Source organism: Petromyzon marinus, chromosome 5 (assembly GCF_048934315.1).
Source record: "Petromyzon marinus isolate PM22_M1 ecotype Great Lakes invasive population chromosome 5, UKy_Petmar_22M1.pri1.0, whole genome shotgun sequence".
Lineage (NCBI taxonomy): Eukaryota > Metazoa > Chordata > Hyperoartia > Petromyzontiformes > Petromyzontidae > Petromyzon > Petromyzon marinus.
In genome coordinates, this window is record NC_133671.1 from 1,422,753 (window position 1) to 1,449,674 (window position 26,922).

Consider the following 26,922-nt stretch of genomic DNA (forward strand, 5'->3'; position numbering starts at 1 on the left):
GGGAACTAGTCTGCAGGTTTGCAGAGCATTTCCAGGAGATCTTTGGGGAGGGGAATTCCCTCAGCCCAGACAACATCATGGGGCAAGATGGGGACGACCCTGCTGCGAATTATTTCATGCCAATGTGGGCTCAGACCAGAGAGGTCCTACACGGATGCCATATTCTGTCCATTTTCTAGAGCAGAGGTGTAGGTAATCCAAGAAGACCTACATCTCTGCTTTATTGACCTGGTCAAAGCCTATGATACCATCAACAGGCCAGGACTATAAGCTGTTCTTCCTGCTTTCAGAGTCCCTGACTTTCTGGTCACAATCAGTAAGGACCATCATGATGGTGGGCAGGCCTGGGTAAAGCTACATGGCTGGGAGTCAGAGCCATTCTTGTTCACCTTGGGGTAAAACATGGATGTCCTCTGGCTCCCAATATATTTAACACAATCTTTGACCACGTAGTTCGAAAAGCTTTCCATAGCTATACTGGAGGGATTTTCATCTGGTACAGATACAATGGGAGGCTGATCGATGCCCGAGTGCAGTAGAGGGATGGCTCCCTATTGATGATCTCATGATCTGGTGATTGTTGTTCACTCAACCCATGGCACCTGGGCCGACCCGTTACCTCCTGTCACTTCACATGGCATCAACGTGCACCTGACCTAGCACAGGCGCCGTGGTGACGTCACCGCCACTTTGTGGCCAATGGCGGATGTTGTTATTGTTGATGGTCGTGATGGAGATAATGGGAGTGATGGTGGCGGAGATGACGGTGATGGTGGAGGCAGTGGTGGTGGTGGTGATAGAGGTAGTGATGATGGTGATGGAGGTGTTGATGGTGGTGATGATGATGATGGCGACAATGGAGGTGATGGTGATTATTGAGGTGATAATGAGGGTGATGTTTGGTGGTGATGGTGTTGATTGTGGAGGTGACAGCGGTGGTCGCGATAGAGGTGGTGATGTTCGGCTGACGTGGTGATTCCGTTCCGAGCTCGAGATCGCCACCTGGCGCTGCCACTAAGGCAGCTGCAACCCATGCTCCTGAGACAGCAGGCTCAGTCTGACTGGTTAGCCAGGTGAGCGAATAGGGGTGCGCGCTGGGGGGTGTGGGCAGGGGGGTGCAGGCGGGGGTGGACCTCAGTGGTATTTGTAATGAATATCTGCATGATGATGATTAAGATGGTGTTGGTGGTGGTGCTGCAAGTGGGGGTGATGATGATCACGGTGGTTGTAAAGGTGGTGATTAATGATTGTGGTGATGCTGATGATTATTAACGCGGTGCTCGTGGCAATTGTGGTGGTGATTAAGGTGGTCATGGTTGTGGTATCCAATTATGAGAGTGATGATGATCATTATTAAAAGTGCTGTTGATGCTGATCATGCTAGTGATAGTGTTGATTATTATACTGCTGCTACTGCCGATACTCCGGCTGACGATGATCGTGCCCCTCGCTGCTCCCACCCCACCCCGTGCCCCCCAGTTCCACCCGTGCACCCACCATGCCAGGCGGGGAGCGGCCCGTTCAACCGCGCCAAGCTGAGGTGATAATGGATCCACTACCACATCCTTATCGTCCTATTGACACTGCTACTGATGATGCTGCCCTTGCTGCCCGACCCTTGCAGCCCACTTGCCAACCCCACCGTGCACCGTATCATGCCCCCACCATACCCCCCACCGTGCTCACCCCGTGGCCACCACCCAGGCTGGTAGCGGGACATTCAACCACCCAAGCTGATAAACGTGGGTTACGTAGAGGTGCTCCTGGAGGCGCCCTTCGACTGCTTCGTCTTCTCCAACGTCGACGTCCTCCACCTGGACGACGGCAACCTCTACCGTTGCGGGCAGCAGAACCCACGCCACCTTTCGGTGGCCGTGGACAAGTTCGACTGCAGGTGCTGGGTGGCTGTGAGGGTGGGTGGGTGACCGAATTAAAAAGTGTGGGTGATTGAGTGACCGAGTAGGTGGGTAAGCGCTAGTGTAACGGTTAGGGCACTGTGCTATGTGCCGGCGACACGGTTTCGATGCCTACTCATGGCCAACACCAATGACGATTATATGAACCGGTCCTGGCCCTCCCCTGCGTCGACTTAGCCTCAAATTAGTACCTGGTGTGGTGTGTAAAAATCGCCTTTAGAGACAAAGGCGGCCATACATGGTGCCAACCACCCCACCGTGCGCTGCCATGTAGGCCTTCATAGGTGTCCCAACATTCTGTGAAGGCTATAGGAGGGATCTTTCTCTGTTTTTGTTCACTCATGGGAGCCTGGATTAGTGCTCTGGTCTCTGAGCTACCCGATGATATATTTGAATTCAATGCTAATTTATAACGTGAACATTCAATAAGTTATTGCATAAACCTGTGTGTGTACAAACGGCGATGATCCCGTCGTTGATAACGTGATGCAAATGTTCATTCACGTCCATCAGGCTTTACAAAACATCTTACACAACGTGCTCCCTGTACCTGCCAACTTCAATCATTGATTCCTCCACCAAAGTTGAGTCTCAGTCTCTGCCAGATACTGATTATTGTCTCATCCACACTGCGGGTCACAACAAGACAGTCACTCAATCACCCGCTCACCCACCCACGCGGCCACCCACTCACCCATCCGCTCACTCACTCACTCACCAACCCACTCATCTACGCACTCATTCGCCCAATCGCGACTCACCAGCTCACGCACCTAATCAATCACTCATCCGCTCACCCACGGACTCACTAAATAATCTAAGTGCGTGTTGATTTTAAACGTGGAGGGAGCAAAGCCGGAGGAATCTGGAGAACGATTCACGTGACCCCCTCGTGGAAAGAACGCTCAGACTCCAGACAGAACCCATGATGTCCTGCGTAGCAGGCGAGGAGGGAGATGCAACATCTCCCCCGCCACCACTTGCGGGTCGCTAAGTGTGTAGCGCAGTGTGTGAACTTTCCTCTGACACACGGACCCGGACATTGAATATGGACCCGCAAATTGAACATGGACACATCTGCACATATGTACAGAAATATAGAGAAATAGACGCCTACAAAGCCTATAATGAAATCAACTAATTCGCCCTAAATAGTAATAGGTTTTTACCCTTTTACCAGATAAGAGGGTTAAAAACATATTACTATATCTTGTTACTGGCAAAGGAGGTCTCATAATGTAAGTAATTCACTCTAAATTGCCTTAAATCGCCAAAATTGCACAAAATCACCAGAAAAGGGCGAAGTCGCCAGAAATCGTCAACATGTGCCTAAAACCTTCAGAAATGTGCATAAAATGCGCCCGATCTCCACAGACAGAAGCTAAGCAAGGCAGAGCCCGGATCGTGCTTGGATGGGTGACCACCACGCTCGGAACAGGATTATTGCGCAGCACTAGCACTCCATTGTTGCATCGTACTTCTATGCTCCCTCCGCCTTCACAACTCCACACTGACCAGGACTTTATGTGAAGGAATGACACAAATGCACACGTTTTCTCATTGAAAATAGGTAAATTTCAAAAGATCACTGTCCTGGTCACAAAAGCAAAGTTTGTGGAGAATAATAGCCATTTTCTGTACTTTTGAGGCATAAGCAATTAGGAAATAACACTACCCAAGAACATTTTTGTTACACAGTGAATTATTAAATACGAGGATAATAAGCAGATACACGTGTTTTGTTCTTAATTACGTAGAACTGCTAATTAAACAATTATTGCTATGTTACTGTTCATGATACGATACGATATGTTAATACATGTAACCGTGTGGCAATTAACGCGATATCAGTTTTCCATTAACAATGTGATTAAAATAAACGAAACTATTTTTTTTATTTCACCAGGTAAAGCCCACTGAGTAATATCGCTCCTATTCAGAAGCGACCTGGCCACAAATGATAGCTCAACGAATTGGCTTATCATTTATAGTAGGCAACTACTCTAAACACATGTTTCTAAATGTGGATAAAAATGCCCGCGACCACCACGGGGAAAGACACGCACAGACTCCAAATATATAAAAGGCATCGTCTGGGTTAGGATCGAACCCACGACCTTCTGCATACCAGGCGAGGGATTTAACATCTCCAAGCCATCGTGGCACCCGTTGCGTTTGGCAAGTCTTCTTCATTGTGTCTCCCGTCCAACCTATATTGTTTTTCCCCAATATTCTGCACAGGCTACCGCTTCTGGTGTGGCATTGCTAAATCTTAAGAAGTACATTGGGATTTAAAGCTTTCGTGACTGCAGTAATTCATATTCTTAGCTCTTTCGGTAAAGTCACGTTGAAGGGAAACAATAAAATAATAAAATATATATAAAACAATAAAAATTATCACGACGTTTCGGCCACAACACAAGCGGCCTTCATCAGGTGAAGGGACGAGACTGTCTGGAGGACAGCGCTGGAACGAAAAAGCCACGCTCAGATCGCGACCTTTAAGCTGTGTGAGAAGAAACAAAGCGCCTTGACAAAGGAATTAGCATAGAATTTAGCATTTAAATAGCTGAGTGATTAGCTTGTGACTGGTCACAGAAATGCCTATATTCATATTCTTATATTTTATTATTTCCCTTCAACGTGACTTTACCGAAAGAGCTAAGAATATGAAGTACATTGGGCTGTTGCAGGGCATCTCAGGAGATGATCCGTGGTTTGTTTCTTCTGACAAGCGCATTGTTCAGTTGTGCAGAATACCCCGCCATGATTTCATGAGAAAGTTGCATCTGTCGACACCCACTCTCAGTCTGTTTAGGCTCCGCCATGTGAGCCATTTGGAATTGGAGCCAGATGCGAGCTCCTCACTGGGGGTAATTCCTCATCGGCACCATTCCACAGCTTTGACGCTTGATTTTTTTTTTTATATCAGAGGAGTTTGGCAAGTTATCGCATTGTTGCTGAGATTGTCCGTGCTTCCGGTATGAATGAAGATCGCTTAGAGTCTAAGCCTTAGACTGTATATTTCTCGACATTTTTGCCAGCCATGATTCTTCCTCACCGTAACTTGTTCACGATCCGCACCACTACTCACAGACCTCGCACACGGTCAAACGATGGCGTCATAATTGCCACCACTGGCCCTCAGAAGAAACATGAAGTTTTACCAAAAGCCCTAATTGAAGATGTGTAAAAATCTAACAAGTAGGCTTTCGCGATCAATATTATTCATGATAAAGTGTTTTTTGTCGTGGGTTAGATCACGTAAATGTAAATCTGTTGCAAAGCTACCTCCACTCGGCACAGCCAATCAGTAAGGTTTGTCACGTGAACAGAACGTGCCTGGTATGTTACAACTTCAGAAGACAATAATGGGTTTGTTAGAGAGCAAAACCACAATTTAAAATTGTAAAACATGCTCATGGTCTGTTGACGTGACAGACCTTACTAACTGGCTGTGTCGGGTGGAGGTGGATTTATAACACATTTACGCGATCTAACCCAACAAAGAAAACTGTGTCGTGAATATTTTTTCACGACCAATTTTAATTATAATTAACGCGCACAAGAAACACTCATAACAACACTGCCGTAAAATAAAAATCAATAGATTGGGACACGTTTCGAACAATGGTGCTTTGTCATAATAGCACACTATTGTTGTTTTTGTTCATTGTGCCTGTGCATGACTGCATTGCAGTATGACCAACAAAAGTTTTTCATTATATAATTTTGATGCCAGCAAAAAGGGCCCCGTAGATTTCACTGTTCAACCAGAGCTATTAATGCTTTGATATTTGCATTGCCTTTGTGCTGTTCACCTTTTGGCGTTTTCGAGTATAACACTGGTCAGACAAAGCTGTGAAGGTGGCTGTCTCTGGAGCAGGCCAATCAGTTTCAAGGACAATGCATATTGTTATTAAAGCATGTTTGTTTGCATGTTTTATCGCAAGTATGTATGATTAATGCAGACTTGATGCCTTGCAATGTTTAAACGTCTTAACACCTCTTGTATTCTTGCCAGAAATGGAAAAGCCCATTTGCTTTTTAAGCATGTTTAATTATAAATGTAACGCTTTAACAATTGTTATCTCAGAAATGTATTGTCAGGAATTAAAATATCATCTGTTTTACGAATGAAATGAGCAACAATTATTGCTATACGACGACCTTGAGCAAAGCTGACGGTGCGACCGTTATCGACTGTCTTACATCGCACGCTGTACCGCAGTCGCATCGCCGGATCGTGCCTCACGTGTCAAATTCATTGTTGTTGTTGTTCCTTCACCCAGCAGTAGATATAGAATGGACAATGCAGGAGCACACTGATGCCTACATTGTCACCGCATGGAACATCTTTAGTTTTCGTAAAGAAATTCTTCAGGAACGTCCTAGAACACAAGAGTTACATTCACAGGGACACGGATTATGCAGTGTAACACTCCTCCACAGCGGTCCCCTCATCATATCCATTCCCTACACACTGACATCACCAGTTGATAGGAGTGACCTGAGGTGTGATGATGTGTGACTGGTGGCGGGAGATGAGGAGACACGGTCCGAGATATGACCAACTGTGCTTGGTGGTGGGAGATGAGGAGAGTCCGAGATGTAATTATATGTGATTGGTAGCTGGGAATGAGGTGTAAGGGATGAGGGGATGGGCAGGAAATAGGAGAGGGGACCGTGGGGATGAGAGGGGATGTCAGAGGAGGGATGAGAGGGGGAGAGAGCTATAGATGAAGGAGAGAGCTGTGGATGAAGGAGGGAGCTATGGATGAAGGAGGGAGGTGTGGATGAAGGAGGGAGCTGTGGATGAAGGAGGGAGCTGTGTGTTATGGATGTGGAATAAACGGACTGGAATCCTGACCTGTCTCTGTGTGTTTGGGGAGAGGAGAGTGTCCTCTACACATGTAACAGGGAGCTTGCTCACAAAGCTCTCAGAGCAACTCACAGCACCCTAATCTCATCTCCGCTATGCCACCGCCCTGCTGTCATCTTGCCAAGGGAATTAGGGAGCGTCCCAGTGGCAACTCTACGTGTGTGGTATTAAGTGTACGCAGCTTCAGCCTGAAAATGCAGTCTTTCAGTTATGGGGAATACTGGTGATAGGTTTATCTTGTTACACAACTCAGGCCTGCTATATTTGGCATAATTATGAATTCCATATGATAACGTACACTTCATTGGTATAGATTTTTATTACAAAAACTACGGACGGAATTAGGAATTACCAAAGGCGTGTTTTATGTTTTGTCACGGAAGTTGTGGAAGAGCATAGCCAAAAATATGCTTAATGCACCCCATCTATGCATTAATTTAGAACTAAACTACGTTTAGATCGCATATAGAAGACTCAAATTAAGTGGACAAACATGGGGGCAGTGTTAAGCTATTTGTATTTTTTACATTCATTATTCCTGTTTGTTTTGTATATTTGTCCATAATGTACTGCGTTTAACATTTGTATGTTTTCTGTACCAACTTGCTTCCTGAGCAGTGATCGCAAAAATCCCTTTGTTCTGTCACCCAGAGTCTTCCTGCATGAGAGGCGTGGTATTAATCAGAAGTTATGATGATGGTGATGATGAAAACATTTTATAATGCCAATATAATAATTTGCATTGTTTTTGAAAGCTAATTTTCCATTCATGAAGATGCGCACACCAGCCCGCTAATTTTCTGATGCAGCTAATTATTCCATCAGTGTCTTCGAAAAGGAATATCAAAGCCAGGCGGTGCAATATTTGGGTATGTAATTAGGTGTTTATTCTGGGTGTCTGCTTTGTTCCACACTGCTCACCATCTTTCTCCATTTAGCATGATTGGCTACGTACGATGCGAAATAAGTTCAACATACATACAATATTCTGGATCTGGGTGAGATTCTAGGAAGGTGACAGTGATCCCAGAAGGGGATCAGGGCTTTATTTGGCCTGATACCAAAGTTCAGTGATTTTAAATCAACGACATTCAATATTAAAATAACTAAGTAAATAGCCTCCTTCACACGGCCTTCTGCAAGTGCATGAGTATCAAAGCCGGTCCAGAGGTTGCTTGTCTTGAACCAAGGCTCTATGGCCGATGGGTTGTGAGAGAAATTATTTTATTTGGACCTGTGGAGAGACGGGTATGTGAACGAGATCCGAAGATTTCAGAGATATTGTTCGAGTATAAAAATGAATCAGTTGCTGTATACATCGTGCGGCAAAACCATCGAGTGCCTGGTAGGTCAGCATCAAGATATAGTACATGAGGTGTGTGGTATGTACATCAAACTATGATGATCATCATCATGCTTAAAATAACCCATGGCTTTGGCAGTCGCAGCATCATCCACAGAACCGTTGCTTACCTTGATGTTAATGTAGGACATTGATTCCTGAAGCTCACTGTTGGAAAAAAAACAGGGACTGTCAGACCAACTGAACACAAGAACATTGGGACTAATGACTCGTGGATATCCAACGTTTGGCCAGGACACTCGCCATTTTAGATAGTGTGTCCCAGTGTCCTGAAGCATTTGCAAAAAATATATAAAAAAAAATTCCGAAGTAAAAAATAACCTTTCCTCCTATCCAGCAAGCATAATAATGACAATGTGGGGGAAGGCCTTCATGATTAGTGGGCGTGGAAGGCAGCGGAGTGGGCAGGCCCTATGAAGAGTGGGCGGGGCCAATGTCAGCAACAGAGCCACTCATTTTGTGGGCGGGGATCGCTGTTGCGTGAGCTTGGTTATGTAAATGCGAGCGTCCCAGAAATGTGGTCGCCATAATTGTTTGTGTTTGGAACATTTGTATGTATGCATGTTGAACTTCTTTAGCACCGGACGAAGACAACAAAATCAACACAAAAAAGCAGTTATAAAGATGAGTTTTATATCTTGATTTAAAAGTGCATAGCTCAAGTAGCTTCTTAAAATCGGGAGGGCATTCCAGACGGTTGAAGAAGTGCTTCTGAAAGTGCGCAATGAGGTGACCGACTTTGTTCGATGGCTAGCCAAAACGCCGCTGCTGAGAATATGACCGAAACAGTCCATCGATCAAATGAAGAATCAAAAGTGCATTTGCTCAGTAAAGCTAAGAAGCTCTTTTTAAAAGGGTGACTAGGCCACCAGACAGCATTAAAGCAATCCACAATTATAGAAAAAATATATAAATTATGTTGTAGAATTACATTTGCACTTAAGCTTTAGTGATTTTAATAATAAAGTAAGTATAAATGAGGACAAAGATGGCAGAATTGAGATGCCAAGAGACGAAACTAGGTGGTTCCAAATACTTTGGCCAGCTTTATTAACTACTTTTGATCGAAAATTGCGCGAATTCTAGGAATTTATCATTGTATCTGTGCGAGGTTGGCATTGCCATCGGAACTACATTGTCAAAAGTATGTCAATCAAGTGCTGGGGCCAGAGGAAATACGTGCCAACAAATGTGACTGGGAGGAATAACACGTAACGGTGTTTGCGTCATGCCTTGCGTGCACGTCGTGTGACCTCTACATTGCATGCAGACTGATATCAGCCTTGCCTTGACCATCAACTCTTAAAGAGGTGATGGCAATAGACTAGCCAGGCAGCCAGCTAACAAAACCTTGTTTCTCGTCGTATTATACAAATACATTTAGTGGGATAGGTATAAGATCACCAACTCGCGAGGAAGCTAGTGGTTCTGCAGAGCTAGTCGCGGTGATGACGAGCCCACCTCGTCCTCCTGTTGTAGCGCTCGATGATCCGCTGCTGATTCCTCCGGTAGGTCCACACGGCGAGGAGTGCAATGATGATGACGAGGACTACGAAGCCCACGGCCGCTATCACCATCCACACCCAATCTTCAATGTAGACGTTGCCACCTCCGATCGACACACGGGGCGATGAAGTGCCACCCACGTCCATAAAAAATATATTTACAGGTAAAGCTCACTGTGTAATGTAGCTCTTTTTCAGAAACAACCTGGCTACAAATGATAGCTTAACGAAGTTGCTTATCGTGTGGAACAATATTGCAGCAACCACGTACTCTAAACGTGCGGTTTTGACAGTCATAGAGACCCATAGACCCACAGACACCCATAGAGACCCATAATCAGAGACCCATGTAGAACCACAGAGATCCAGAAACGCATATAGACCCACATAAACTGACAGAGACCCATACTCTTCGAGACCCAGACTAAAACTAAAATTTTATTTTATCAGGTAACGCCCACTAGACAAGCATCTATTTATCAAAAGTGACATGGTCACAAATGGTAGCTCAGCAAAATAGCTTATCACGTGGAAATGTAATAGCAGCAGCCAAATTATCTAAACGTGTGATGTTGATTCTAAATGTGGAGGGAAAAACCGGAGGACCCGAAGAAAAATACACACGACCACGGAGAGAGATAGACAGAACACGCGGACTCCAAATATACAACAGGTATCGTCAGGGTCGGGATTGAACTCACAACTTCCTGCATACTAGGCAAGGGAGATAACAGCATCGCCACTGCTTGAGTTTACCATTTTGTTTTGATGGGTTGGCAGTAAGAGCAGTCGTAGGATGACGTGTCCCCCCTGAGTCACTTAGTAAACAAAAGACGTTGTCGATATGTAGGTTTCTCAACGTGATCAGCTTACAGGAGAATGATCTGAATTTAACGGCGTCAACATATTCGATAGCCAGAGAGGCGTCTCCACTCTGTATGTTCCCAAAGAACGTATATCCTTCAGATGCTTTCAGTTGTTGATTTATCCCGCTGCCATAGTAAAATATCTAAAAGGGAAGGTAAAACACACACACACGCAAAACCATATTACGAAATAATATGGAACAATTTGTAAAGTGGTGCATTTCAGAATCAGAATCTTTAATTATCCTGAAGAAATCCGATTAGCAATGTAGCTATTTTTCATAGTAGTAGATCCCACCAATGCGGCCCGTATATGGAAATCAGGGAATACGCAGAACTGGAAAGTTACACGGGCAGACCATGGCGGGGAGTAAAGGCAAATTTACCCACTCACTCACACACCCACTGCCTCACCCACTCACCTACTCCCTCACCAACTCACTCAGCCACTGACAGGAGAGCGGATGTGTAATGGTAACGATGATGATGACGTGCTCGCAAAACTGAGGCGTGTAAGGACTCTAGCAGCTGTATTCTAAACGAGCTGGAGTCTAAACCAATACCTGGTGTATTTTTGTTTTATTAATAAATGAAATTCATTTCTGTTAAGTATCTTCCAGCCACAGTTTTATTGCGATTGTGCCATTCCGGTGGTCATTCCAAGAGACAAAGAATCCATTGGGAACTCTCGCACATAGAGTAGTGCAACCCTCCACGTTTATAGAGAGCGGCCTACAGATCAGGCTACCAAAGAACTACATATGAAATCCTGTCGGTTGAACTCCTGGTCCATAAAGGAGTGGGCAGCGATTCATCACTCGCTCTGGCATTGAAGGTAACGTTCGTCGCATGAGAGTCAAACCGATATTTGTATTCATTCTCACAGATTAATTCCGACAAATTGAGTGTTGAACCCAAGTTAATGCGATATTGGGTTTTGTTCTTCCGTTAAAATTGGTAGCGATGGTGAAACCATAAAATTGGTTGACTTGAGGGCCAGGATTAATCAGAGGCATCTCCCTCGATCCCTGATTAAGGCCAGGACATTTATTTTCCATGAACAAACGCATTTAGGCATGGGAGCTCCTAAAAAAAGAATTCAGTGAAATTTGGCCTATGCTTCCCACGCTGGCCAAGAAGTATTGGAAGAGGTGGGAGCACCCACACTTTACCCTACCACACACTATCTGTCGATCGCCTATATCCGGTTAACTGCTGGGAAAAGGGGAGATTTAATGGATTGTGGTGTAACTTTCCCATTGTTTAAACTGCCATGCCGGGAGATGGAACCTGACCTTTGCATTGCGTTGCTGTCCGTTCCATCACGGCAGTATCCTCATGGTCAGAGGTCGGCAACTCGTGAATATGGATCTGCATGATGTATTTACGACCACCGTCCCTTAATAACCACATGCATTGCGGCTCTTAAAATATTGAGGGTTTTTTTTACCGAATTATAAACAAAATGGCTTTTATTATTTTGGTTGCCGACCCCTGACCATGGTCACTGCTCTTCCGATGTCAAAAAATCCACTACGGGATAAATAGCCCCAACCCTGTCATCTCGTTTATCTCGTCTCTCACTCCTCTGTATCCCCATCTGGTTATTCCCATTCTGAGTATGTACCATCCCTCTCTGTGTGGCACCCTCGCCACCCTACCGTGCCCAGTCACACTCTTTCGTTACTGCTCTCTTCTCGCTCCCCTTCACTGGAACCAACTCCTCTACTGCAGTGCACAGAGCAACCATCTTCATCACTAACAAGCACGCCAACCACCTGCAGCTTCCGTTCCTCCCTTAAAACAACCCCTATCTATTCTCCCCTAGTGCAGCATCATCATCATTATCCTGATGCTGCATATGCCTGAAATACGACCAGGCCTACCCCAACCCCTATCACTACCTAAACCCCTATCACTACCCCTAGCACTAACCCTATCACTACCCCTACTCCTATTGCTATCCCCAGTACCGGTTCAGATAATTGTCACTGGTGTTGGCCGTGAGCAGAAATCAAACCCGGGTCACCGGGTTCGCAGCGCAGCGCGCTAACCGCTACGCCACCGCTCCATAACCCCTATAGCTACCCCAACCTCTATCACAACCCCTATCACTACCCCTACCCCCATCACTACCCCAACCCTTAACCACTCCCACCAGTCCTCCTGTCACCAGAGCTACAAAACCGCTTTCAATCACTTCACTACTTTTTTTTACCATAATCATCGTATGTACAATTTTATGATTATAGCAAAGCCCCTTGTACTAACACACCTTGTACAAAGGTGCTTTCTATATGAATGTTTATGATGTACAGATAAGATTCTTCTTAACTTACAACAACAGTGTCTCTTCTCCATTCAATTTTGACCAAATGGTCTCCAGAGCTCAGTGGAAGTGAACAGTTGAGAATGGTTCTCTTCTCATTGACCCTGACGGCGTGCTGGCCATCACGGCAGGCATCTGCTTGTTTGTGTGTGAAGAGGAAAACAATCGTTAGTTGCGACAGCGTTGGATATTGACAAGGAACCTTAATTATAAGTGTAATACACAAAAACACATTTTCCTCTCGCAGGCTTAGCTATCGTGGTTTTGGGGTTTCGCGTCGAATTTATTGGCGTACAGAGTTTGCCTATTGCGCCCTCCCTGTGATGGCTCGACCATTCACAGTTGACCATGAGATTCCTGTACAAGTCCGAACTGCACTGCTCGCGATGACGCTACTGCTGAGAAAAAACACACGTGCTGTCTTGTCTCCATCTTGTCTTCCGTCTTGTCTCCATCTTGTCTCCCATCTTGTTTCCGTCTTGTCTTCTTGTCTCCGTCTTGTCTTCCGTCTTGCCCCCGTCTTGTCTCCATCCTGTCTCCGTCTTGTCTCCATCCTGTCTCCGTCTTGTCTCCATCCTGTCTTCCGTCTTGTCTCCATCCTGTCTCCGTCTTGTCTCCATCCTGTCTTCCGTCTTGTCTCCATCTTGTCTCCGTCTTCTCTCCATCTTGTCTCCATCCTGTCTCCATCCTGTCTTCCGTCGTGTCTCCATCCTGTCTCCGTCTTGTCTCCATCCTGTCTTCCGTCTTGTCTCCATCCTGTCTTCCGTCTTGTCTCCGTCTTGTCTCCATCTTGTCTCCGTCCTGTCTCCGTCTTGTCTCCATCCTATTTCCGTCTTGTCTCCATCCTGTCTTCCGTCTTGTCTCCATCCTGTCTCCGTCTTGTCTCCATCCTGTCTTCCGTCTTGTCTCCGTCTTGTCTCCATCTTGTCTCCGTCCTGTCTCCGTCTTGTCTCCATCCTATTTCCGTCTTGTCTCCATCCTGTCTCCGTCTTGTCTCCATCCTATCTCCGTCTTGTCTCCATCCTGTCTCCGTCTTGTCTCCATCCTGTCTCCGTCTTGTCTCCGTCTTGTCTCCATCCTGTCTTCCGTCTTGTCTCCGTCTTGTCTCCATCTTGTCTCCGTCCTGTCTCCGTCTTTTCTCCATCCTGTTTCTATCCTATCTCCGTCTTGTCTCCATCCTGTCTCCGTCTTGTCTCCATCCTGTCTCCGTCTTGTCTCCATCCTGTCTTCCGTCTTGTCTCCATCTATCTCCGTCTTGTCTCCAGCCTGTCTCAGTCTTGTCTCCGTCTTGTCTCCATCCTGTCTCCATCCTGTCTTCCGTCTTGTCTCCATCCTATCTCCGTCTTGTCTCCATCCTGTCTTCCGTCTTGTCTCCATCTTGTCTCCGTCTTTTCTCCATCCTGTCTTCCGTCTTGTCTCCATCTTGTCTCCGTCTTGTCTCCATCCTGTCTCCGTCTTGTCTCCATCCTGTCTTCCGTCTTGTCTCCATCTATCTCCGTCTTGTCTCCATCTTGTCTCCGTCTTGTCTCCATCTTGTCTCCGTCCTGTTTCCGTCTTGTCTCCATCCTGTCTCCATCCTATCTCCATCCTGTCTCCGTCTTGTCTCCATCCTATCTCCGTCTTGTCTCCATCCTGTCTCCGTCTTGTCTCCATCTTGTCTCCATCCTATCTCCGTCTTGTCTCCGTCTTGTCTCCATCCTGTCTCCGTCTTGTCTCCATCCTGTCTTCCGTCTTGTCTCCATCATGTCTCCGTCTTGTCTCCATTCTGTCTTCCGTCTTGTCTCCATCCTGTCTTCCGTCTTGTCTCCGTCTTGTCTCCATCCTGTCTCCGTCTTGTCTCCATCCTGTCTCCATCCTATCTCCGTCATGTCTCCATCCTGTCTCCGTCTTGTCTCCATCCTATCTCCGTCTTGTCTCCATCCTGTCTCCGTCTTGTCTCCATCCTGTCTCCATCCTGTCTCCGTCTTGTCTCCATCCTGTCTTCCGTCTTGTCTCCATCCTATCTCCGTCATGTCTCCATCCTGTCTCCGTCTTGTCTCCATCCTGTCTTCCGTCTTGTCTCCGTCTTGTCTCCATCCTGTCTTCCGTCTTGTCTCCATCTTGTCTCCGTCTTGTCTCCATCTTGTCTCCGTCCTGTCTCCGTCTTGTCTCCATCCTGTTTCTATCCTATCTCCGTCTTGTCTCCATCCTGTCTCCGTCTTGTCTCCATCTATCTCCGTCTTGTCTCCATCCTGTCTCCGTCTTGTCTCCATCCTGTCTTCCGTCTTGTCTCCATCCTATCTCCGTCTTGTCTCCATCCTGTCTTCCGTCTTGTCTCCATCTATCTCCGTCTTGTCTCCAGCCTGTCTCCGTCTTGTCTCCGTCTTGTCTCCATCATGTCTCCATCCTGTCTTCCGTCTTGTCTCCATCCTATCTCCGTCTTGTCTCCATCCTGTCTTCCGTCTTGTCTCCATCTTGTCTCCGTCTTGTCTCCATCCTGTCTTCCGTCTTGTCTCCATCTTGTCTCCGTCTTGTCTCCATCCTGTCTCCGTCTTGTCTCCATCCTGTCTTCCGTCTTGTCTCCATCCTGTCTCCGTCTTGTCTCCATCTATCTCCGTCTTGTCTCCATCTTGTCTCCGTCTTGTCTCCATCTTGTCTCCGTCCTGTTTCTGTCTTGTCTCCATCCTGTCTCCATCCTATCTCCGTCTTGTCTCCGTCTTGTCTCCATCCTATCTCCGTCTTGTCTCCATCCTGTCTCCGTCTTGTCTCCGTCTTGTCTCCATCCTGTCTCCGTCTTGTCTCCATCCTGTCTTCCGTATTGTCTCCATCCTATCTCCGTCTTGTCTCCATCCTGTCTCCATCCTGTCTCCGTCTTGTCTCCATCCTGTCTCCGTCTTGTCTCCATCCTGTCTTCCGTCTTGTCTCCATCCTGTCTTCCGTCTTGTCTCCGTCTTGTCTCCATCCTGTCTCCGTCTTGTCTCCATCCTGTCTTCCGTCTTGTCTCCATCCTATCTCCGTCATGTCTCCATCCTGTCTCCGTCTTGTCTCCATCCTATCTCCGTCTTGTCTCCATCCTGTCTCCATCCTGTCTCCGTCTTGTCTCCATCCTGTCTTCCGTCTTGTCTCCATCCTGTCTTCCGTCTTGTCTCCATCCTATCTCCGTCATGTCTCCATCCTGTCTCCGTCTTGTCTCCATCCTGTCTTCCGTCTTGGCTCCATCCTGTCTCCGTCTTGTCTCCATCCTGTCTCCGTCTTGTCTCCATCCTGTCTCCCGAGTACCCATGGCGGGTCCCAGGTCACGTGGTGTTCCCAGCCTCTCGCCAGGAGGCGGGAAGGTTAAACCGCCCGCCAATTTTACTTCCTAGATTTGAAGCTTTCGTGACTGCAAGGATTCTTACTCTCTGGTTTGTTCGGTAAAGTCACGTAGGTTAAAATAAAATAAAGAAAATAAAAAACAACTAAATTAAATCACGACGTTTCGGAGGCAACACAAGCTTCCTTCTTCAGGTGGAAGACAGCTATTCCGCTGTTTATTCCACCTGAAGAAGGACGCTTGTGTTGCCTCCGAAACGTCGTGATTTAATTTAGTTTTTTCTTTTCTTTCTTTTATTTTAACCTACGAGACTTTACCGAAAAAAACAAAGAGTATTTTACTTCCTGTAGTGTACTGTACACGGATACTGTACAGTACTGCACATTGCATCCCTTTTTTATTCTATACATTTACCATACAAGTTATATTGAACACTAGAGAATATTACAAATATTTTACATTCAAAGTACTTCCTGTTTAATGTTTGGGTTGATGTAGGGTAACGATCAACAAAAGGAGGGGTGGGTGTTGTATGACGAACCGGTAACCAAACCCGAGTTTCACATTGATGCCTTTGAGTTTGCACATCGCGGGTTTGCCGATTGCAGCTTTTGTCAAGAAGGTAACTAGACCCGTCACGATGGGCAATGGGTGTTTCTGGACATTAGCATCGTAATCCTCAACATCATCGTCATCCCAAAGGCACTGTGATGAGCCTGCAGTGTGATTATCGACCTCACTGACTGCTGAACTTCATCTTTGCCATGGCCATTATCTTTAATTCATTACATTTGTTTGGCTGCCATTCTATCATGATTCTTTATAACCAGCCATAATCATTTCTAGCGACATGTCCTGCCCAAGCCTACTTACTTCATGATTATAAAATATAAAAAATTGTTTTAGTATGGGTCTCAATGAGGATGCGTCTGACTCTGGGTTCTTGTGGGTATCTATGGGTCTCTGGTTATATATGAGTATCTGTGTGTCTCTATGAGTGTTGGACTCAGTGGGTCTCTGGGTTTGTATGGGTCTCGATGAGTATTGGTCTCTGGGTCTCTATAAGTATTGGTTTCTATGGGGCTCCGTGGGTCGATGGGTTCTTGTGGGTATCTATTGGTCTCTGGTTATATATGAGTATCTGTGTGTGTCTATGAGTGTTGGACTCAGTGGGTCTCTGGGTTTGTATGGGTCTTGATGAGTATTGGTCTCTGGGTCTCTACATATTGGTTTCTATGGGGCTCTGTGGGTCTATGGGTCTCAATGAGACTAGAAACATGTCTTCAACAATTTGGCTGCTATATACAGTGAGGGAAAAAAGTAGTTGATCCCCTGCTGATTTTGTACGTTTTCCCACTGACAAATGATCAGTCTTTAATTTTAATGGTAGGTTTATTTGAACAGTGAGAGAATAACAAAAAAATCCAGAAAACGCATGTCAAAAATGTTATAAATTGATTTGCATTTTAATGAGGGAAATAAGTATTTGACCCCCTCTCCATCAGAAATATTTCTGGCTCCCAGGTGTCTTTTATACAGGTAACGAGCTGAGTTTAGGAGCCCACTCTTAAAGGGAGTGCTCCTAATCTCAGCTTGTTACCTGTATAAAAGACACCTTTCCACAGAAGCAATCAATCAGATTCCAAACTCTCCACCATGGCCAAGACCAAAGAGCTCTCCAAGGATGTCAGAGACAAGATTGTAGACCTACACAAAGCTGGAATAGGCTACAAGACCATTGCCAAGCAGCTTGGTCAGGTGACAACAGTTGGTGCGATTATTCGCAAATGGAAGAAACAAAAGAACTGTCAATCTCCCTCGGCCTGGGGCTCCATGCAAGATCTCGTCTCGTGGAGTTGCAATGATCATGAGAACGGTGAGGAATCAGCCCAGAACTACACGGGAGGATCTTGTCGATTATCTCAAGGCAGCTGGGACTATAATCACCAAAAAAACAATTGGTAACACTACGCCGTGAAGGACTGAAATCCTACAGCGCCCGCAAGGTCCCCCTGCTCAAGATAGCACATATACATGCCCGTCTGCAGTTTGCCAATGAACATCTCAATGATTCAGAGGACAACTGGGTGAAAGTGTTGTGGTCAGATGAGACCAAAATGGAGCTCTTTGGCATCAACTCAACTCGCCGTGTTTGGAGGAGGAGGAATGCTGCCTATGACCCCAAAAACACCATCCCCACCGTCAAACATGGAGGTGGAAACATTATGCTTTGGGGGTGTTTTTCTGCTAAGGGGACAGGACAACTTCACCGCATCAAAGGGACGATGGACGGGGCCATGTACCGTCAAATCTTGGGTGAGAACCTCCTTCCCTCACCCAGGGCATTGAAAATGGGTCGTTAATGGGTATTCTAGCATGACAATGACCCAAAACACATGGCCAAAGCAACAAAGGAGTGACTCAAGAAGTAGCACATTAAGGTCCTGGAGTGGCTTAGCCAGTCTCCAGACCTTAATACCATAGAAAATCTGTGGAGGGAGCTGAAGGTTCGAGTTGCCAAACGTTAGCCTCGAAACCTTAATGACTTGGAGATCTGCAAAGAGGAGTGGGACAAAATCCCTCCTGAGATATGTGCAAACCTGGTGGCCAACTACAAGAAACGTCTGACCACTGTGATTGCCAACCAGGGTTTTGCCACCAAGTACTAAGTCATGTTTTGCAGAGGGGTCAAATACTTATTTCCCTCATTGAAATGCAAATCAATTGATAACATTTTTGACATGCGTTTTTCTGGATTTTGTTGTTATTCTGTCTCTCACTGTTCAAATAAACCTACCATTAAAATTAGACTGATAATTTCTTTGTCAGTGGGCAAACGTACAAAATCAGCAGGGGATCAAATACGTTTTTCCCTCACTGTATTAATACACGATATAAGTGACTTCGTTGTGCAATCATTTGTTATTTTATTTAGTGATTTTCTTACCTTTTCTCTATTTTGCATACGTATAGTCTGTATTGTCTGTTGTAACTTATACTGTGCTCCTACTGGACATCTGGAAAAAAAGCTTCAAAGCTCCTCGGATTTCTATTCCAGACGAAATACAGATTCTGAGTCTGGATTCTCCTTTTGTATGGCTGGCTAATGTACATGCAGAACAATAACAACTACAATTTAGCATTCAGGTGATCAAGCCAGATAACCGCCTCAGGAGCAGTGGAGTGTTATCTCTGTGATGTCTCCTTCATAGTGCGTTGCTACATGATGTATGGTCTGTTCTGGATGACCACGGATGCGGTTTAGGGCTTCGTGGAAGATGAATCCCAGGGATCTTCTGCGTTGAGTATTTCACAAGTTGTTTATTAGTTATTTTGAACTCCATTCAGCTCCCCAAGCTTCATAGTGTCTGGACTCACATTGTTCAAGATCCAAGCCATGATGAGGGACATTATTGAGGTACTAATGAATGGGAAGGCAGCTGTTTTCCTCAATTCGTTGATTTTCCCAGAGGATTGCAGCATTGTGGTGGAAGGATAGGGGAGAGATGTGAGAGTACGGGCAGCCAGGGTGTAGGGGTCGACTTGAGGATTCGACTAATATATCGCATTGCAGTGTTCAGTTGGACATCAACAAGTGGAGTGCGACTATTTCTGTTCCATACTGTTGCAAATTATTCTCCTACAGAGTACACAAGGGCCATAGTTGATATCCGTAGCACTGGTGCTGATGCTCTCCAGCTTTTGCTTGCCAGTTTCTGAACCAGGTTGACCCTTGTTTTTGTCTTGGCAGCGACCTTTATCAGGTGGTCGTGGAAGATTACCGTACGGTCCAGCTTCACTCCGAAATAGGTTGTACTGGGGTCATGTTGCACAGTGTTGGTGTAAAATGTCACTTTCAGAGTGTGCTTGGCGCGCCTATTATCAAGATGAAATGCAGTGACTGTTGTTTTTGGGGGATTTTGCTTTAGCCTCCATATTTGTAAATATTCTTTAGAGATCACTGACCCGACGAGGGGGCTGATTTTCCGGAGGATGATGCATTCAAGGAGTTTATAGGTCATGCACTGGAATGATATCCGTCTACAGCGTCTCGGGTTGTCGGTTGGCTTGCCCGGTTTGGGTCTAGAAATCACCATCACCTCCCACAATGCTTTTGGGATGCATCTGGTTTTATAGGTTTTGCCCAGGAGAGTCTCTCAATGTTCAGTTGTAGGATGCTTGTCCCAGGGCCTATCTGGCACGTTCTTTGGCCTTGAACAGGGCCATTGGAGTAGCTTGTGTTGTTGCTATGGAGACCGGGAGATTGATGGTCGATGTTTGGTCACTGCGTTGATGGCATATGTATGTTCTCTCACTTAAAAGAGTGGACTGCTTGAAGGCTGCCATCTTCAACTCCACTGATTGACCACGTCTGATGATCAATAAAAAATGTGTCCGAGTTTATTGTACAGGAGACCCTTGAATATCGCGGGTTCATCTTTCACGAATTCAACTTATTGCGGGCAAGCTCTTTTTATACTAATTTAGCTATTGCGGGGGTTAGTTTTAGTCTTTCGCGGGTGTACTGTACCCTGAAGAACTGTAACATAGGCTGCTACCGTGGTGACAGGCGGGCGAGAGATGTGAGCAATGCGAGGGATGGGGAGGCAGTCAGTGGCACTTCAACCTGAGCCGTGCAAGCATCCTGCGGACAAAGACAATGGTCTCCTGTGTAGCCTTAACAGACTGTTGGGGCAAGTGCTGTTAGCGAGCACCTATGATGGTCGCCACGGCACACGAGGGGGTTAGTGGCCAGTGGCAATGTTTATACATCACACAAGGTACACATTTGAGGCTGAGTTGACCTAGGGCAGTCCCAGGACCAGTTCAGATAATCGTTACTGGTGTTGGTGGCCATCAACGGAATTGAACTCGTGTTGCCGGGATCGTAGTGCAGCTCACTAACCGCTGTGCCACCGCTACCCACAATATGGACAAAGATCCCCTATGTAGCCTTAACAGTGCTGTTAGCAAACTCACACACACACACATATCTCAATACCAGATCTTACCCAGCCTTTCAGAACTGATCACCATCACCATTACCACCATCACCATTCCAAGTATCACCATCGCTGTCCTCATGCTGATTGGGGTCGTACTGAAAACACCACGCCATTGTTAGGAAACACAATGCCACACAAACAGCACGATTAGCATAGCCAGAACCATGTTCGACTACCTTTGTCTCCCGATTGCTTTGTGCTTCTACACCACACCAGGTAAGTACTCTTTTAAGGCTGAGTTGATATAGGCGAGAACCGCACCCATGCTAGAAACTGCTACTGGTATTTAAAATGCTTTGTAAAAATAATAATTGCCTCTTTGCCTAAAACACGAAACATCGGAGTGAGTAATTTAACATCTAATAAAAGTATTTGTGTTAGATCATGTAAGTATTAATGTGGCGTTAACAGTGATGACATCATCTTGTTCTTTCATACCAGAAACAGGAAGACTTCTTCACAATTCTGGCAAATCGCCTGATGAAGCTGGTTGTAATCACCAGTGAAACGTCGTACTAAAATGTTTAATGTTGTGGGTTTACTCTCCAGAACAACGTATGTACTGAAGTAGTTACTAATTTGCACGTTTTGTTCACTTGGCAAACCTTACTGATTGGCTGTGTTGTGTTGTGGTGGGTTAGCGACACATTTATATCTACGCGATCTCACCCCAAAAAAATGTTGTGTATTGGAGTTTGAGTTTGCATTTTTGTCAGTTTTAGAAATAAGTACAAAACACGACAAATGTATACAAATATCTACAGTTAAAGTGTGATATAAGTAGAATAGATAGATTTATCACAACAATAATCTACAGGTATTAAGCGGCGCATGCCATTCGTAGATCTCACCACCGATGCGCCCCGTGTATGGAAATAAGGAAATATACAGAATCTGCAGAGTACACGGGCAGAGCTAGCCAGGTGGTAAAGGGTGATTTACCCACTCAATTACTTAACCACTCACCCATTCTCTCAAAAAGTCACTAACACACCCACAGACTTCACCCACTCACCCATCCACTCACTAACTAACCTACTCACTTATTGACCCATTCACGCACCCATACAAATGCTTGTAATTGCTGCTTTTTGTCAGTTTATGGTCCTCCGCGGAGAAATAAGTACAAACACTACGCATGTATACAAATATCTATGGAATGAAGTTTGGTAGAAGTATAAGAGGTGTAATACAGTCTGTTCTATAATGCGGTGATAGTTGCGTAGCTGAGGAACACCACGTTATGGAAACATCGCATTATAATAAACTAGCTTTACTACCTGGCTCCGCCCGGGACTTGGATTCTTGTCCTGGATTAATTTCATATTTCCTTATATTTCACTGAAAAACGCTGAAAAAATGGATGCAAGAAAGATACAAGCCGAAACAAATCAATTTAACTAAATCGGATGTTTTTCACTCGAGGAAAATCAACCTTAACCCACTTATATGTAAGGTCGATTTTGTCAACTCGGGAAGGGAATGACGTGGCGAGCTGAAAATAGTCGCGTTCACTGAGAAATTCCAGACGGCAGAAGATGTGCAAATTTCATGACATGAGAGCTCAGCGTTGGAGAGTTTTTGCCGCTTCACACAAACAGATGGATTTTCTGCTTTATGTTTAAGAGCAAGCTGAAAATAGTCACGTTGACTTAGAAAATCGAGACAGCTATGCCGCGCATTTGTGCGGGATACACGGCGTAAGGGTTGGGGGGGGGGGGTGCGTGACGTCAGCAGGCACCCTGCGTAACGCTGCCACATGCGGGTGACATCACAGATGTGACGTCACCGATCACTTGCCGTGCAATATATTATATCCATTATTTATTGCGCCCCCCCCCCCCCAAAATAAAATAAAAACAAAAGTTTATTTTTATACTTTTTGCATTGTGTACAGTCTGGAAACTACCCACATTCCAAATTTCAAGTTTGTAGCATGTTGGGAAGTACGCTAAACATTTCGAACAGACACATTCATAAATTTCCCTTTTATATATATAGATGATATCTTATACTCGCGGGAAGTACCCGGCGTTACCCGGGAGAAAAATATATGTCAAAACCAAACAAATACTAAGCTATTGTGAAAGCCCAGCGTGCCGTTTGTCCATTTGTCTGTCAAAATTATAAGATGTTTGCAATAAGTTTTGATTTAAAGCTTTCGTGACTGCAGGAATTCATATTCTTAGCTCTTTCGGTAAAGTCACGTTGAAGGGAAACAATAATATAATAAAATATATATAAAACAATAAAAATACTCACGACGTTTAGACCATAACACAAACGGTCATCATCAGGTGTGAAAAAACTAACGGCAAGAAACATTTGAAAGAAGTGTCGGTTTGCATTTATTTATCTTTAAAAGGTGTATTTATTAAAAAAACGTCAGCACCACACGCAGCAATTTGGCAGTTTATTTAGAAGGACGAGTCCATCTATGTTCTGAAAAGAGGAGGGGGGAGACGAAAAATGTATGTATGCTGTCTGAAAGCCACCGTAAGCGTGAACAATCAATTAATACCTGAAATGGTTTATCAAGAGACCTGATGGTTCAATGAGCCACTCTGTCTACAGGAAAGCTACCCATACGGATGCTTATCTGAAACCGGATTCCCACCACCATCCATCACAGAAGAATTCTCTCATCAAGACTCTGTACCATAGAGCCAAATGCATATCCGACCAGGAACACATAGGCAGTGAACTCAATCACGTACACCAAGCTCTTAAGGCTAATGGTTACTCCGACTATACAATCCGCAAAGCTATCACTCAAACCATGAAGAAGGACCCTCTTGAGAAGCCTTTCAAAACCATCACTTTACCCTACATTGCGGGGATCACAAAAAAGATCTCCAAAATCTTGAATAAACACAAGATGCAGGTTCGTTTCAACACATTACATAAAATCCGTGATCTGGTTCCGTCTGTAAAAGATGTGATTCCGGACACACAGTATCCTAGTGTCTACAAACTAAGTTGCCTCTGTGGTAGTAGTTACATTGGAGAAACCAAACGCCATGTCTCGGACCGCATTCGTGAACACAAAGCAGACCTTAAACACGGTAGGACCAACACCTCGGCCATGGCAGATCATTGTAATAATTCAGTAGGCTCACATGACATTGACTTCTCCAAGACAGAGGTTCTTTGTAAGCCATCTGGCTACCATGAGAAATTCGTTCATGAGGCTATCCACATATACCAGCACAGAGACAATTTCAACCAAGAAGATGGATTCTGGCTTAGCAATCACTGGAAGGATTTGATAAACCATTTCAGGTCTTAATTGATTGTTCACGCTTACGGTGGCTTTCAGACAGCATACATTAATTTTTCGTCTCCCCCCTCCTCTTTTCAGAACATAGATGGACTCGTCCTTCTAAATAAACTGCCAAATCGCTGCGCGTGGCGCTGACGTTTTTTTTAAATAAATAAATACACCGTTTAAAAATAAATAAATGCAAACCGACACTTCTTTCAAATGTTTCTTGCCGTTGGTTTTTTCACACCTGATGATGACCGTTTGTGTTATGGTCGAAACGTCGTGAGAATTTTTATTGTTTTATATATTTTATTATTTTATTGTTTCCCTTCAACATGACTTTACCGAAAGAGCTAAGCATATGTTTGCAATAGTCCAAAAAGTTATTGAAAATGGGGGGTAAATAGTTGATCTAAAAGGTTTCTGAAAATTGTCGACCCCACCCCTCAAATTTATTTTTACCTCCGCGTAGGCATATATACCTACACACCCTACATACAATAGAGTGAGTAGTATCTGACTCTACAGTAGTATCTGGCTCTACAGTAGTATCTGGCTCTACAGTAGTATCTACTGAATCTATAGTAGTATATATTTACTTACTCTGTAGCAGTATCTACTGACTCTACAGTAGCATCTACCGACTGCAGTAGTATCTCCCGAGTCTACAGTAGTATCTACCTACTCTACACTAGTATCTACCTACTCTATAGTCGTATATACCGACTCTATAATAGTATCTATCTATAGCAGTGAACTACTAACTTAACAGAGTGCTGTGGTGAGGCCTAGTCCCGTGCAGAGCCCCCGGCTTCGCCTGGCTTGCCCAGCCGGCCGAAGTGGCACCTTGGCCGACTGGGGCTGGGCCGCTATCCTCCCCCCCACCATCCCCCGCCTGCATTACAGTAGTAGTAGCTACAGACTATAGTAGTATCTACCGACTCTATAGTAGTAATTGCACACATTGTGGTGGGGGGGGGGGACATCACACTTTGACCTCAGCGTTATGTTTTTTGTTGTTGCATTTTGAACGCGAATAAGAATTCCCCCCCCCCCCCCCACCGAGTCAGCGTTCTCGCGCAGATGCGTGCTTTAGTGCCACCCTGTGCTTATAAATAGTTATACTTTGTTAATTGAACTACTTTACATTTGACAGATGGGAAAAATAAATCGCGATTTGTCGGTCGGGGGCTTATTGCGTCGTATGTGCGTAGTTTGTTGAAACAAAAACCCAGCAGTTTGTAAGTTAAATGCGTCACAAGGGTGTGTATACAGACAGAAAAATGACTTATATAGGTAAGATAAGGTAAGAGAGTCAAAGATAACCCGTGAGATGCGTACACAGGGAATTCATACTAGCAACCAAATACTCTAAAACGCGTGATAGTAATTCAAAACGTGGAGGGAAAAACTCGTTGACACGCAGAGAAATCCATACCATCACGCGGAGAGCGACACGCTAACTCCAAATATACAGCAGGCGTCAGTGTCGGGATCGAACCCACGAAATCCTGCATACCAGGCGAGGTAGTTAACATAACGGTAAAGTGTAAGGTATCGGTTAGGAGGAATGCGAAGACAATATATTCACCAAATTGTCGGTCACTTTATGAAGCGGCGAGCCTTGAATCCCACTTGGACCACTTCTGTTACAGAACAAGGAAAAAAAATACGAAACCAACCAGGAGCTTTTTTTTTACTCTGCTGGTTTAGTCAGAGCTTCTGAAAAAAAAGCACGGAAATTTCAGTGAACATCTGTTTCCATTCCATGCGGGGAAGGCGCGATAGGCCACGTGCACGTTGCATGCGCAATACAAATTCCGATAAAAGTTTGGTCTGTTTCTTTTATCCACGTACTGTACGCAGTGCGCGAACCACTGCGCCACCGCTCCCCACACACACACAGTGCGCGAACCACTGCGCCACCGCTCCTCACACACACAGTGCGCCAACCACTGCGCCACCGCTACCCACACACACACAGTGCGCTATCCACTGCGCAACCGCTCCCAACACACACACCGTGCACTAACCACAGCGCCACCGCTCCCCACACACACAGTGCATAAACCACTGCGCCAATGCTGCTCACACACACACTTCATGCTAACCACTGCGCCACCGCTCCACACACACTGCGCGAATCACTGCGCCACCGCTCCCCACACACACAAACAGTGCGCCAACCACTGCGCCACCGCTCCCCACACACACAGTTCGTTAACCACTGCGCCACCGCTCCCCACACACACACAGTGCGCTATACACTTCCCCGCCGCTCCCAACACGCACACACACCGTGCACTAACCACAGCGCCACCGCTCCCCCCCCACAAACACAAACAGCGCGCTAACCACTGCACCACCGCTCCCCACACAACCACACACAGTGTACAAACCACTGCGCCACCGCTCCCCCCCCCCGACAAACACACAGTGCGCGAACCACTGCGCCACCACTCCTCACACACACAGTGCAGTAACCACTGCGCCACTAC

At 45.5% G+C, this 26,922-nt stretch overlaps 1 long non-coding RNA gene across 1 annotated transcript; it reads right to left on the bottom strand.

Moving 5' to 3' along the window:
- Positions 1–3,468: 3,468 nt before the first annotated feature.
- On the bottom strand, positions 3,469–26,681 carry LOC116938935 (uncharacterized). Its single transcript, XR_012934608.1, has 7 exons — positions 26,016–26,681; positions 21,166–21,254; positions 12,872–12,996; positions 10,423–10,675; positions 9,623–9,770; positions 8,272–8,308; positions 3,469–6,307 (listed from the first exon to the last, which is right to left on the bottom strand). It is a non-coding gene; the product is annotated as an uncharacterized LOC116938935 (long non-coding RNA).
- Between the last annotated feature and the right edge of the window lie 241 nt (positions 26,682–26,922).